Here is a 14,651-nt window from a genome sequence, read left to right as displayed (position 1 = left end):
CAGAACCTAGGCTTCACTTCTGTTTATGAAGGGGCCCCAGCTACACATGAGGAGAACTTTTCCAGAGCACAGAAGAATGTCTATTCAGAGCTAATATATAAATTAATTGCAGAGTTGAGTAAAATAACACCTAAGTCATCAACTTTCTCTTAACCTTGACTCCACTCATTATATTCCTTGACACCCTTCCCAGAGCCTCTAACAATGACAAACAAGGTTTCCTCACTATTGAAGACAGTGTCCATGTGGAAAGTATGATGGTTTCAAGTAGGCATTGTTCCATAAATAACTCTTGGAGGAAATAATTAGAATGGCCTGTTTTAGCCTGCAGCAAAAGCAGTGATAATATAGAAGTCAAATTCATTTTTCCCTAAGACTAGGTATTTCTTTTAATCCTATTGCTAGCTGAGTAAATACAATCTGAAAGGAAACTGGGACTGAGAAGAAAATCCCTTAATTCAGAAGCTGAATGAATTATTCCTATATTAGTATGGTAGGTCTGCCATAAAGAAGTATACAGACTGGGTGGCTTAAATAACAGAAATTTATTGCTCAGAGTTCTGGAGGGTAGAAGTCTGAGATCAAGGTGTCAGGAGGGTTGATCGCTCCTGAGACCTCCTTTCTTGGCTTGTAGATGGTTGACTTCTCTCTCATTCTTCCTCCATGTGTGTCGGTATCCTAATCTCCTCTTTAAGGACACCAGTCATACTGGATCAAGGCCCACTCCAATGACGTTATTTAACCTTCATTATCTCCTTAAAGTCCCTATCTGCAATAGTCACATTATGAGATACTATGGGTTATAGCATATGAATTTGGGGGATAATGGGAAGAACAATTACAAGCATAACAATCTCTGATTAATAAAATGTCTGAATTTTACCTTAATCATATCTTTGGTTTTATGTTTTGATGAAGATCTTAGTTTTCCCCTCATCTTCACTCACACCATGGAATTATTTTATTCTAGGTCTAATTCTAAATTGCCTCAGGCTCTCAAGAAAATATTTTATTAGCCTTCCTGTGCCCTTGCTTCATGCCAACATTGTTAATTGCTAAATGTAGCCAAACTGCTCTTTTTAAATGGGAAGATTATATATATACATATATATATATTTTTTTACACAGTAAAGGTTTATGTGAAGTTCTATGTATATGTGTATACCTATATTTATTTCGATGACTGATATATACATACATATCACAGCTCTCTCTCATAAGTAGGGGCGAGAATCTTTATTTTAATATTTTAAATTGGAAATTGCCAGCAGAACATGACAACACCATATATCCCTTAGATATTTTGATTATCTTTGCCTACTGCCAATCTTTAACTTTACTCATTCTCTCTTTACTTGCCCCATTCATCACTTTATGTATGGATATAATCAGTCATCAAAATAAATACAGGTACGCACATATAGAGATAACTTTGTGTAAACCTTTACTATGTAACTCATTGTATAGTATTTGGTTTTTTTTTTTTTTTTTTTTTTTTTTTTTTTGTATGTGTTCATCTCCTGTTTCAGTTCATGAGTTCCTGGAGGGCAGGGACATGTTTAATTAAACTTGGTCTTAGGACCAAACACAATGCTGAGTATGTGTACACTGGTCTCCTAATAAATGTTGAATGAAGAATGAAGATCAGTTAAAAATGATATGTCAGTGTTTGCTGCATTTCAACTGATTGTAGCTTTTCCATTAGTTGGTATAAATGTCCTCCAGACTTTTTGGTGAGCATAAAGGAATTGAACAGTAATTTGATTTTATTTATTTCTTTAGTAAAGAATGTTCTCAACATCAGATGGGGAAAAAGAATGGGATAAAAACAAGAAGTTTAAGCTTTTTGAGCTTTCTGTCCTTTAATGTTCAAAACAACTGATACTTTCAGTCTATTTCCTTACATTCAACAAATGTCAAAGTTTTGGGGTAGGAAGCATCTTGTTCTATTTAGAGCTTCTTTTCCTGTGCAGGAAGCTGCTTTTCCCCTCCCCGCCTCAGAGATTGGGGTTGTGTACCAACTGACCTGTGTCTTGTCTTTTACTGTTTACTAACTCTTCTAGCCAACTCTCTGCATTTTATTTCAGTATCAGCAAGGAAATCACACTTGCTGGCTGTGATTTGGAAATGCTTGTCTGTTCACTTTCAAGTTTCTAAGACAGATGGTTAGTTCCCATAAAACATCTTCCTCATTTGACCAAACATACCCAATGGAGATGATAATGCAGTCCTCTTTGTGAGACTCAGCATCAATGTCATCCTCTTTCAAGTGTGAGTTACATATATTCATGCACAGAAAGAAAATAGTTATTTACACTTATATGTGAGAAATCATATCAGTGCTAAAAGTGTTCTGCAGCACAGTATTAGTTAAACAGACCTTACCCTGTGAGGATATCTATAAATATTCCCTTGATGCTAAGCACTGATAAGTAAAAATATTCAACTCAATTCACCAGAAATTGTTATAGAAAAACTGGCAATATGAGAACAAATGTTATTTAATAGTGCCAAATGCACCAGATATTTCTAGGGACACTCCACAAAGAAGGACTAAAGGACTAAAAGTCAATTCAATTAAAACCAAAATGCTATATAAATGTACAACGTACACCATAGGTTAAAATAGCACTTAATTCCACTCAGATAATTTTCTAACTATAACCCAGAAGTAGTAATAGTTCAATCCTTATTTTCCATGTGGAAGATTAAACAGATTTATTGACACATTTGGATGATAATCACAAATATTTTGTACCCGATGAAGTACAAAGAAATAAATAAATGCAAGAATGCTTCAGGTGGTGAAGTCAATTTTTCTGACTTGTAAGTGCTGTATACCTCAGGTGGTGACATATAAAGATATAAAATAATTAATAAAATGTCCTTGACTGTAATTTCACAGACACACTTGGGAGCGAAGGGAAATCAATGCATGCTGTGATTAGTAAAGGAGCTAAAGGCGAGAGGCTTAGCCTTGATTAACACTGATGGTGGGAAGAATTATTATGGCGATGGGGTAAAAGGTTATATTTTAGAGGAAGATAACAGTTTAACCTTCACCTGTATGCCACAAACTTTTTATAGATGCTCAATTAAATTGTGACCAATTGATACACTTATTGTTGCTACAAAATATAGGCTTTGGTAATGACTGTTGGATGGAATGTTGAGCTGAGTAGGGTGTAGTGTACAAGAAGTTGAACAGTGCATGAAGGACAGTGGAGTCATGGCTCAATATTGAACCAATGCCACGGAAAGATTGCTTTTTTTTTTTTTTCCTCAGACTTGTGAGAACTTTACTTTCTGAAAATATAAGAGAGAATGGTCAGGGAGGTAAATGTTTCCATTCAAATGGTGGCAGTGCACAAGACAACTGAGTTGAAGGAGAAAGAGTTGGATCTTTCTGAAGATGCTGTGAGGCCAGACTGATTACGTAGCAATTATTGATAACTTGTGTGGTAGTTCCTATAGGAGATTAGCCAACAATTTCTAATTTTTAAAAGTAGATTACAAAAACAAAAAGTTGCTGCTCTAATAGGAATGTCCTGATGGTTCTCAGGAGCCAGCAGCGGGAGGAGTCTGGCTGGAGCAGATCGTTTATATTCACGTAGAGAAGGAGACAGGGTACCACTGAGGTGGAGGAGAGCCTGATGAGCAAATCCATCAGACTTTACTGGAAGTTTTGGTATTGTTTATGGTAAAGCTTAAGTTAAAATGGAATTTAGTCCCATTCCATTTTCCTGTTTCCTTAAAAGACAAAAAGGGAGTGGAGGTGGGGGGATAGGGCAAGCAAAACAAATATAAATCACTGAATATCACATACAGAAACAGGTAAGATGGAGATTCATATCCATCTATCGTGGTCTAGAATCCAAAACTTGTTACCTTGTCCTTCACATATTTTAATGAACAATATCTCTTTTGATAGGAATCAATGGACCTCAAATATATGTATAATAAGCAGACTATTTCTGGTTTTTGGCAGAGTCTGAAGACCAAGGGCCCTATGAATCTTCAAAGAGCAAAATTTAAATAATGAAATGGAAGTGATACTAGTAATACAAAGGGCCTAAAAAGACATTAGTTTTATTAGAATCACTCAGTTAAGCCAATGAGTAAAGAAAAGCCAGATGCAAATATAGAGCAGAGAATAGGTGAAGATGCATTTGATGCAAGACCCAAACCCTTGTAAAGAAAATGTATGCATTTAAAATAATAGAATATTATAAATTGTTACATAAACCATATCCCAAAATATATTAGGAAATAAAGAAAAAAGATACTAACAACGAAATTGGAAAACTAACATGACTATATGTAATTTGATACCTATCTAAAGAAAAGAGCAATTAGAAATCTCAAACAATCCTATAATTTCACAATACTGTGACTTTTTAGTCCATTTTTTAAAGCATGAGCAACAGATAACTATATCCTTAAATAACAAAATTTCTAACAACATTTAGAATATGCTGTAATTGTTAGATTATTTGTCCCTCCAACTGAGTGGATTTTGCTGAAAACGCTCTTAGAAACACAAATAGGCTCAAAGGAGAGCTCCTTTCAACGAACTAAAAAAAAAAAAAAAAAAAAAAAGGCTCTCATTATAAAATATAATAAGGACATCTTAGGGCAAAAATGTTAATGAAAAAGTTGGTTCATTTTGAGGTAAAAAATTGATGAAATTTTACAGTCTGCCTATAGTCTGGAAAAAATATAAATGTATGAAGACAAAATAAAAATCTTAAAGTAATAGGAATCGTATGGTAAGTAGAAATGTAAAGGCAGAAGAACCAAACAAAACAAAGAATGCTATACTTTTCTTCCTAAGCATTTTGGTAACTCATTAAAAATAATATGTAGAACTCTTCAAAATTTTAAGGCAAAGGAAGTAGGTGGAAGATAAGAATACATTAAAGGAACTTGTGTTTCTATGTGTGTGAGAGAGGAGGAGAGCAAGAGAGCACAGAATCAACAAATAAGGCTTTGTGGTTAGACTTGAAACAACTGCAAGTTGATCTTTCAAGCTCAACAGTAAGATGACCATGGAGTTTTAAATGAAGACCTATACTCTGTAGGGTCACATACTTTCTTTCAAGTATAACATTGCGTAGTTGTGGATTAGTAGTGCTGTGAAAACTTGGCATTGCACAGCTCGTTATGGCAGATTAATCAACCCATGGATCAAATCTCACCTCTCTTTTAAAAGTCTAAGTTTTATATTTCATGTTATATAAAATGTAGGCACACTTTGGGGATACTTAAAGATCCAGAGTCACTTTACAAAGTACACTGAGCAAACACATTGCATAGTGGTTTTATTAATTTATACATTCATTTAAAATAGAGTGAAGAAAAAGGAATTTGAAGACAGAATATTAAAAAAAAAACCCTCTCTGTTGTCAATAACATGATTATGATGAAAGAGAATAATAGCAAAGGCAGAAATGAAATGGTGTATAAGTACATGAGAGACAGGCTTCTAAGAGTGCTGAAAGGATAGATTTGGAGTGGAAAACAGTGGGATACTGGTAATTTAAATTCCATGAATAAGATTTAATTTTATTAAAATATTGCAGTGAAAATAGGGTAGGTTTGTAGAATCAAGTGGATCTCTCCTGAAACTGTTATTGAAATTAGAAATTTTATCAGACTGTGTGCTATCCTGAAAGAACACTATGCATGCATTTCTTAAAATTCATTGATTTCTGTCTCTCAGCTTGCTAATTATGAAAAGAAGCAGAAAAGCATAAAAAAAGAGGATGGAGAACATAGTTGTTTCCTATTTCTCATTCCCCTCATTTTTTGCATCTAATATTATGCAAGGCTTAAAGACTAACCAACTAACTGGCAGAATGAAGAAACAGTGGGAGAAAAGGGGAGGGAAAAGAAGAAAATGTTTTCTGGTGTCTTAGCTATAAGTGACCATATTGCTTCAAAATATAATTAAATTTTATAGTAGAAGAGAACATTTGAAGCTGGACTCCTTGAAACACTTTTCAGATGATTATTTTTGACGATACGTATGAACCTGCATAGGATAAAGCACACCAAGCAATTGCCTCATGCTGCCTGAGATCATTACTACCTATAAATGGATACAATTGGTGCAGCAGAGTTCACTGATACACTGCTTCTGCTATGTTAATGGGGTTATAAACAAGAAAAATTACTCCCAGGACCAATATTTTTCACAAGTTATAGAAAACGAGGCAAATCTCAATCTAGACAAATAACCACTGTACTTTTCATTTTCAACTTCTGACTCTTCCAGTTCAGTTGACTATTAGGTCGTCTGTGATAAAGTGCTGTTGCCAGGCAACAAGCGTAGTCGGTGAGACTCATGAGCATGAGGAGATGCTGCTGAGCAGAAGCACTTACAGAAACCTGTATTTGTCTACAAATATTCAGTGCCTATCACTGTCTTCATGCTGAGAATCACAAATGATAGCAAAGACTATTAATAATATTAACAAAGGAACACTGGATTTTCATGAAAATTATTCTGAGAAGGGGTCCAAAGACTTCACAGACTCCAAAGAGTTCCGGGCCACTAAGAGGGCAATTAATAATCACTAGATTAGGGACAATAAGAGTTATATGAAATTAGAATAAATTTGGGAAGGTCAGAAAGTTTACCTACCTATGTAAGATGTCATGCATAAAATGAAATTTTGGGGTCCAAGCAATTTAAAAATACTGATGTGATGAGAATTTTCCATCAGTCTTCCTCAGGGAACGTATGCAAGGCCAACTCAGACTTAGAATTTTGGGTCATATCTGCTTGTGTCTGACCATTTTCTGATAATGTTTTCCCACCACCCTGCATTGCATTTCTTCCTGCTATTTCAGACATGGTTGTTATCATGTACCATCTTCGAATGTTTACCTATGTTATTGTATTATCAGATCAAACACTATTGTATTGTTATTTCTTATTTGCTATTTCTGCCACTTTTCACCTATGCTATTAATGATCTTTCTCTTTTAATATATTCATGTTAGAGGATTTTAAAAAAATCATTAACAAAGAATAAGTGTAATAACCTTATCTATTCAACTTATTGAAGTACATTTTGTTTTAGTTTTTGCTTTCTGTTTTAACAAGTTCATTTTATATAATTTTAGCTATTAGGTTGGTGAAAAAGGAATTGAAGTTTTTGTCATACTTTTAATGGAAAAAACTGCAGTAATTCTAATCCTCAGTTCAAGGCACACTATTAGCATTGGTGTGTTTTATCTGAGGCTATAAATGTTTCCACTTCTTCCTCTCTTTCTTGCTCCCCATCCCCCATAGGAATAAGTTTAATGTGCTTAATATATAGCTTCAGTATGAATATAATATTTGTAGTATGTTAGTTTGTTTTGCAAAAATTCTATAGTCTCCTTTTCTTTTTCACTTTTTTCCTACTCAACATCATGTATTTGGGACCTGGTCGTAATGAAATACACACACACACACACACACACACACACACACACACACACACACACGCACATGCGCATCAACTCTACTGCTTTTGATCGCTATATAGTGTACTGTGATATATTTTCACCATATGAGGTTCTTCTGAAGAGCCCCAGAAGCTGCTCCACTGAACATCCATATCCTGGTGGGTATGAGACTGGTGGGAGAGAATCTCTGGGACATACTAAGAAGAGGGAGCACAGGGTCAAAGGGAATATGCTGCTATGCCATTCTTTAGAAAGGCTGCACTTACTGACATGTTTATTATTAATTTGTGAAGGTTTCTATTTTCTCACATTAAAATCTTGGTGTTATTATTTTTGTGTTGTATTTATTTATTTTTCCATAAGTTATTGGGGTACAGGTAGTATTTGGTTACATAAGTTCCTTAGTGGTGATTTGTGAGACTTTGGCACATCCATCACCTGAGCAGTATACACTGCACCATATTTGTAGTCTTTTATACCTCGTCTGCCTCCCACTCATCCTTGCAAGTCCCCAAAGCCTGTTGTATCATTCTTATGCCTTTGCATCCTCATAGTTTAGCTCCCATATATCAGTGAGAACATACAATGTTCGGTTTTCCACTCCCGAGTTACATCACTTAGAATAATAGTCTCCAGTCTCATCCAGGTCACTGCAAATGTTAATTCATTCCTTTTCATGTCTCCTTTTCAAATAATGACTTCTTTTCTTCAACCCAGTAGTGCGATTGCTGAACCAAATGCCAGTCCTACTTTTAGTTCTTTAAGGAATCTCCACAGTGTTTTCCATAGTGGCTGTACTAGTTTACATTCCCACCAGCAGTGTAGAAGTGTTCCCTGTTCACTGCATCCATGCCAATATCTACTGTTTTTTCATTTTTTTATTATGGACATTCTTGCAGGAATCAGGTAGTATCACATTGTGGTTTTGATTTGCATTTCCCTGATTATTAGTGATGTTGAGCATTTTTTCCATACTTTTTTTTTTTTTTTTTTGGCCATTTGTGTATCTTCTTTTGAGAATTATCTACTCACGACCTTAGCCCACTTTTTGATGGGATTGTTTTTTTCTCACTGATTTCTTTGAGCTCCATGTAGATCCTGGATATTAGTCCTTTGTCAGATGTATAGATTGTGAAGATTTTTCTCCCACTCTGTGGGTTGTCTGTTTACTCTGTTGACTGCTCCTTCTGCCTTGCAAAAGCTCTTTAGTTTAACTAGGTCCCAGCTATTTACCTGTTTTTATTGCATTTGCTTTTGGGTTCTTGGTCATGAAATCCTTGCTTAAGCCAATGTCTGAAGGATTTTTCCCACTGTTATCTTCTAGAACTTTTATAGTTTCAAGTCTTAGGTTTAAGTTTTTAATCTATCTTGAGTAAGCCCTTTTCTTTCACAGCTGGGAGGCAAATAGCTTCCAGCAAGCCCCTCTCACTCTCCACCTGGAAGCAGACTCTGGGCTGTTAGGGGGGACATGGTGGGAGTCAAACAGCCCTTCAGTTTGCATGGGAGCTGGGTGATGCCTGTGACTGCCTGCTTTCCACCACTTTCCTGGTAACCCGCAGAGGCAGACATAATCCTCCTAGGTGCATAACTCCAGTGAGCCAGGAATCTCACCCCCATCTACCACAGCAGCTGCAGCAAGACCCACCTAAGGAGAATCTGAGCTCAGACATGGCTAGCCCTGCCCCCACCTGATGATCCTTCCCTATCCACCCTGGTAGTGGGAGACAAAGGGCATGTAATCTTGGGAGTTCTAGGGCACCACCTGCCACCACTGCCTCTCCACACTACTATAGCTGATACTTTCTGGAAAGTGCCTCCTCCTGGCAGGAGACCAACCAGCACAAAAATAGAGCATTAAACCACTAAAGCTAAAAACTCTCATGGAGTCCATTGCACCCTCTGCTACTTCTACCCAACAGGCTCTGGTATCCGTGGCTGAGAGTCCCATAGACAGTTCACATCACAGGACTCTGTGCAGACAACCCCCAGGACCAGCCCAGAGCTGGGCAGTCTCACTGGATGGCTAGACCCACAAAAAAGACAACAATCACTGCAGTTCAACTCACAGGAAGCCACATCCAAAAGAAAAGGAGGAGAGTACTACATCAAGAGAACACCCCGTGGGATACAATAATCTGAACAACAGCCTTCAGCACTAGACCTTCCCTCTAACAGATCCTACCCAAATAAGAAGGAACCAGAAAACCAACCCTGGTAATATGACAAAACAAGGCTTGTCAACACCCCCCAAAAATCACACTTCTTCACCAGCAATGGATCCAAACCAAGAAGAAATCCTTGATTTACCTGAAAAAGAATTCAGGAGGTTAGTTATTAAGCTAATCAGGGAGGGACCAGATAAAGGCAAAGCCCAATGCAAGGAAATCCCAAAAATGATACAATAAGTGAAGGAAGAAATATTTATGGAAATAGATAGCTTAAAGAAAAACAATGAAAAAATTCAGGAAATTTTGGACACACTTTTAGAAATGTGAAATGCTCTGGAAAGTCTCAGCAATATAATTGAATAAGTAGAAGAAAGAAATTCAGAGCTCGAAGACAAGGTCTTCAAATTAACCCAATCCAACAAAGACAAAGAAAAAAGAAAAAGAAAATATGAACAAAGCCTCCAAGGAGTTTGGGATTATGTTAAACGACCAAGCCTAAGATTAATTGATGTATCTGAGGAAGAAGAGATTTCTAAAAGCCTGGAAAACAGGTTTAGGGGAATAATTGAGGAAAACTTCCCTGGCCTTGCTAGAGACCTAGATATCCAAATACAAGAAGCACAGAGACCTGGGAAATTAATTGCAAAAAGATCTTCACCTAGGCACATTGTCATCAGGTTTCCAAAGTTAAGGTGAAGGAAAGAATCGTTAAGAGTGGTGAGCCAGAAACACCAGGTATGAAGGAAAACCTATCACATTAACAGCAGATTTCTCAGCAGAAACCCTACAAGCTAGAAAGGATTGAGGACCTATCTTCAGCCTCCTCAAACAAAACAATTATCAGCCAAGAATTTTGTACCCAGTGAAACTAAGCATCACATCTGAAGGAAAGACACAGTCATTTTCAGACAAACAAATACTGGGAGAATTCACTATTACCAAATCACGACTACAAGAACTGCTAAAAGGAGCTCTAAATCTTGAAACAAATCCTGGAAACACATCAAAACAAAACTTCTTTAAAGCATAAATCACACACGACCTATAAAACAAAAATACAAATTAAAAAGCAAAAACAACAAAAAAATCAAAGTACACAGGCAACAAAGAGCATGATGAAAGCAATAGTACCTCACATTTAATACTAACATTGAATGTAAATGGCCTAAATGCTCCACTTAAAAGATACAGAACTGCTGAATGGATAAGAACTCACCAACCAACTATCTGCTGCCTTCAGGAGACTCACCTAACACATAAAGACTCACACAAACTTAAAGTAAAGGGGTGGAAAAGAGCATTTCATGCAAATGGACACCAAAAGTGAGCAGGAGTAACTATTATCATATCAGACAAAACAAACTTTAAAGCAACAGCAGTTAAAAGAGACAAAGAGGGACAGTATATAATGGTAAAAGGCCTCGTCCAACAGGAAACTATCACAATCTTAAACATATGTGCACCTAACACTGGAGTTCCCAAATTTATGAAACAATTACTAATAGATCTAAGAAATTAGATAGACAGCAACACAATAATAGTGGGAAACTTCAAAACTTGGTATTATTGAACATTAAAAAATTTGTGTTTGTTTTATGGAGAAAAGTAGAACCCTATGTGTATTTCTCTGACATTATCTATGGTATTCTTCATTGAATAGAAATGACTAATTTTGATAGAGTCAAATTAGTGATTTTCTTTTTGTCTTTTGGTGTGTACTTCTGCATTTTATTGAAGAAATTTCTACCGCAAGATGACAAAGATCTTCTACATTTTTTTCTATTTATATTATAGTTTTACTTTCCCATTTAGATTTTTTAAATTGATTTGGAATTTACTCTTCTATGTTGTTTGAAATAGGGTTCAACTTCATTTTATATATATATATATATGTATATGTATATGTTAATGAGCAATCCATATCTTGCTGTCCAATGCACATGGAGGCCAATATCAGGCACCAACTTTTGGGAAAAGAAAAGGCTTTGCTACAAACTGACTGGCAAGGAGACAGGAGGAAATGCTCAAACCTATCTCCCTAAGCTGGGGATTGGGTCAGGTTTTATATGATAGGGTAATGAGGTGTTATCAGACTGGATCTTGCAATGAAGTAATGCTGGGAGGCATGACCTTACTGGATCCTGCCAAGGGGTAAGATTAGGGCTCAATCTAATTGAATCCTGGATCCTGCCATGCAGTGTCCATTTCTTAATTCAGTCCTCATTCCTCAGTCTGAATACTTAAGTTGCACCTTTGATTGCAGGTTTGGTTTATCTGGGTATGCTCAGGGTAGGTGATCCTCAACCTAAGGGTCTATGTAAAAAACTCACAACTTTGTTACATAAAAGTTGAGCCAGGTATTTTATTCTCTTTGAAGCTATTGTGAATGGGAGTTCATTCATGATTTGGCTCTCTGTTTGTCTGTTACTGGTGTATAAGAATGCTTGTGATTTTTGCACATTGATTTTGTATCCTGAGACTTTGCTGAAGTTGCTTATCAGCTTAAGGAGATTTTGGGCTGAGACGATGGGATTTTCTAAATATACAATCATGTCATCTGCAAACAGGGACAATTTGACTTCTTCTTTTCCTAACTGAATACCCTTTATTTCTTTCTCTTCCTGATTACCCTAGCTAGAACTTCCAACACTACGTTGAATTGGAGTGGTGAGAGAGGCTCTCTTAGTACTGTTTTTCACACACACAAAAAAAGATATTTTTAATTTTAATAAAATCTAGCTTGTCAATTCTAGATTTTGGTATTATATCTAAAAAGTTATCACCAAATCCAAGGTCATCTAGATTTTCTTCTATTTCATCTTCTAGGAGTTGTATAGTTTTCTAATTTAAATTTACATCTGGATTCATTTTGAATTAATAGATTATAAAATCTGAGTATAGATTTATTTTATTTTTACATGTGGATATCTTATCACCTTTGTTGCAAAGGCTAGTTTTCCTTCTTTGCATTGCCTTTGCTCCTTTTTCAAAAATTACTTGACTATATGTCAGTTCCTGGACTCTTGCCTCTGTTTCACTGATCTATTTGTCTATGTTTTCACCAATACTACAGTGTCTTTATTACTGCAGCTTCATAGTAAGTCTTGAAGTCAGGTAGTTTTATTCCTCCAAACTAATTGATATTGTTTATTCCTTACATATCCTCATGGGTATTCTGGCTATTCTGTGTGTCTCTTCATACAAACTTCAGAGTAAGTTTTTGAGTATCCACAAAATAACTTGCTAGGATTTTGATAGTGACTTCCTGAATCTATAGATCAAGTTAGGAAAAAATGACATATTGACAATATTGAGTTTACCTACTCATGAACATGGAATGTCTCTCCATTTATTTAATTATTCTTTGATTTATTTCATCAGAGTTTTTTAGTTTTTCCCATGTAGATCTTATACATATCTTGTTAGATTCATAGCTAAGTATTTTTTGAGGCATACTAGTGTAAATGGCATTGTGTTTTTAATGTCAAATTCCACTTATAGTGGTGTATAGGAAAACAATCAACTTTTTAATATTAACCTTGCATTCTGTAACTTTGCTATAATCACTTATTAGTTCTTTAAGTTTTGTTGACAGTTCTTTTGGATTTTCTACATTGAGGATTATGACATCTGTGAAAAAAAGACAGTTTAATTTTCTTCTTCCCAGTCAGAATATCTTTTATTTCCCATTCTTGCTTACATGCATTATTGAGGACCTCCAGTAATACGTTGAAAGGGGTGGTGAGGGATGGAACATTTTTAACTTGCTCTTGATCTTAGTGAAAAGAATTCTAGTTTCTGACTATGAAGCATGATGCTAGCTGTATACTTCTTGTAAATATTCTTTATCAAATTGAATAAATTTCCCTCTCTTCTTATTTTACAGGGAGTTTGTTATTTTTTAATGAATGACTGTTGGATTTTATCCAATGTTTTCTCTGCATATTTTGATATGATCATTTAAATTGTTTAGCATATTAACATGATAGATTACAATAATTAATTTTAAATGATGAATGAGCTTTACATACCTGAATAAATCCCACTTAGTCATGGTGTATAATTCTTATTATATATTGTTGTGATTTGATTTGCTAATACTTTGTGGAGAATTTTTGCATCTATGTTCATAAGATATATTGTAGTTTTCTTGAAACATCTCTTGTCAATTTTTGGTATTAAGGTAATATTGGCCTTATAGGATGAGTTACAAGTATTCCCTCTGTTTCTGTCTTCTGAAAGAGATTTTAGAAAATGGTACAATTTTTTTCTTTAAATATTTGGTAGAATTCACCGGTGAACCCATCTGGGCCTGGTATTTTCTATTTTGGAAGGTTATTAATTATTGTCTAAGTTTATTTAATAGATATGTTTACAAACATGTTGTCTTTCTTCTCATTTGAGTTTTTAAAAAATGTGTCTTTCAAGGAATTATTTCATTTCATGTAGGCTTTTACATTTGTGGGCATAGGGTTGTTCATAATTTTCATTTATTACCTTTTCAATATGCATGGGATCCTTAATGACAGCCTCTCCTTATATCTGATATATGTATTTTGTGTTCTGTTTCTTTGCCTAATTAGTGCTTTATCAATTTTGTTGATCTTTTCAAAGAACTAGATTTTGGTTTCATTGATTTTTGTCTATTTCATATTTTTAATTTTATTTATTTTTGCTCTAATTTATTTTCCTGCTTACTTTGAACTTAATTTGCTCTTCTTTTTCTAGTTTCCTAAAGTGGAAGCTTAGATAGTTTATTTTAGATCATTTTAATTTCTCTAATATATACATTCAATGCTGTAAATTTCCCTCTAAGCAGTGCTTTCACTGCATCCCAAAATTTTTGATGAGTTGTTATCATTTTTGTTTAAAAATAGTTTTTAATTTCTCTTGAGATTTTCTCTTTGATTCATGTATTATTTAAAAGTGTGTTGTTTAGTCTCCCAGTATTTTCAGATTTTCTAGCTATTTTTCTGTCACTTCTGATATCTAGTTTAATTATATTGTGGTCTGAGAGAATTGTAC

The sequence above is a fragment of the Macaca fascicularis genome, chromosome 4 (assembly GCF_037993035.2).
Source record: "Macaca fascicularis isolate 582-1 chromosome 4, T2T-MFA8v1.1".
NCBI lineage: Eukaryota > Metazoa > Chordata > Mammalia > Primates > Cercopithecidae > Macaca > Macaca fascicularis.
This window is presented reverse-complemented; position numbering follows the sequence as displayed.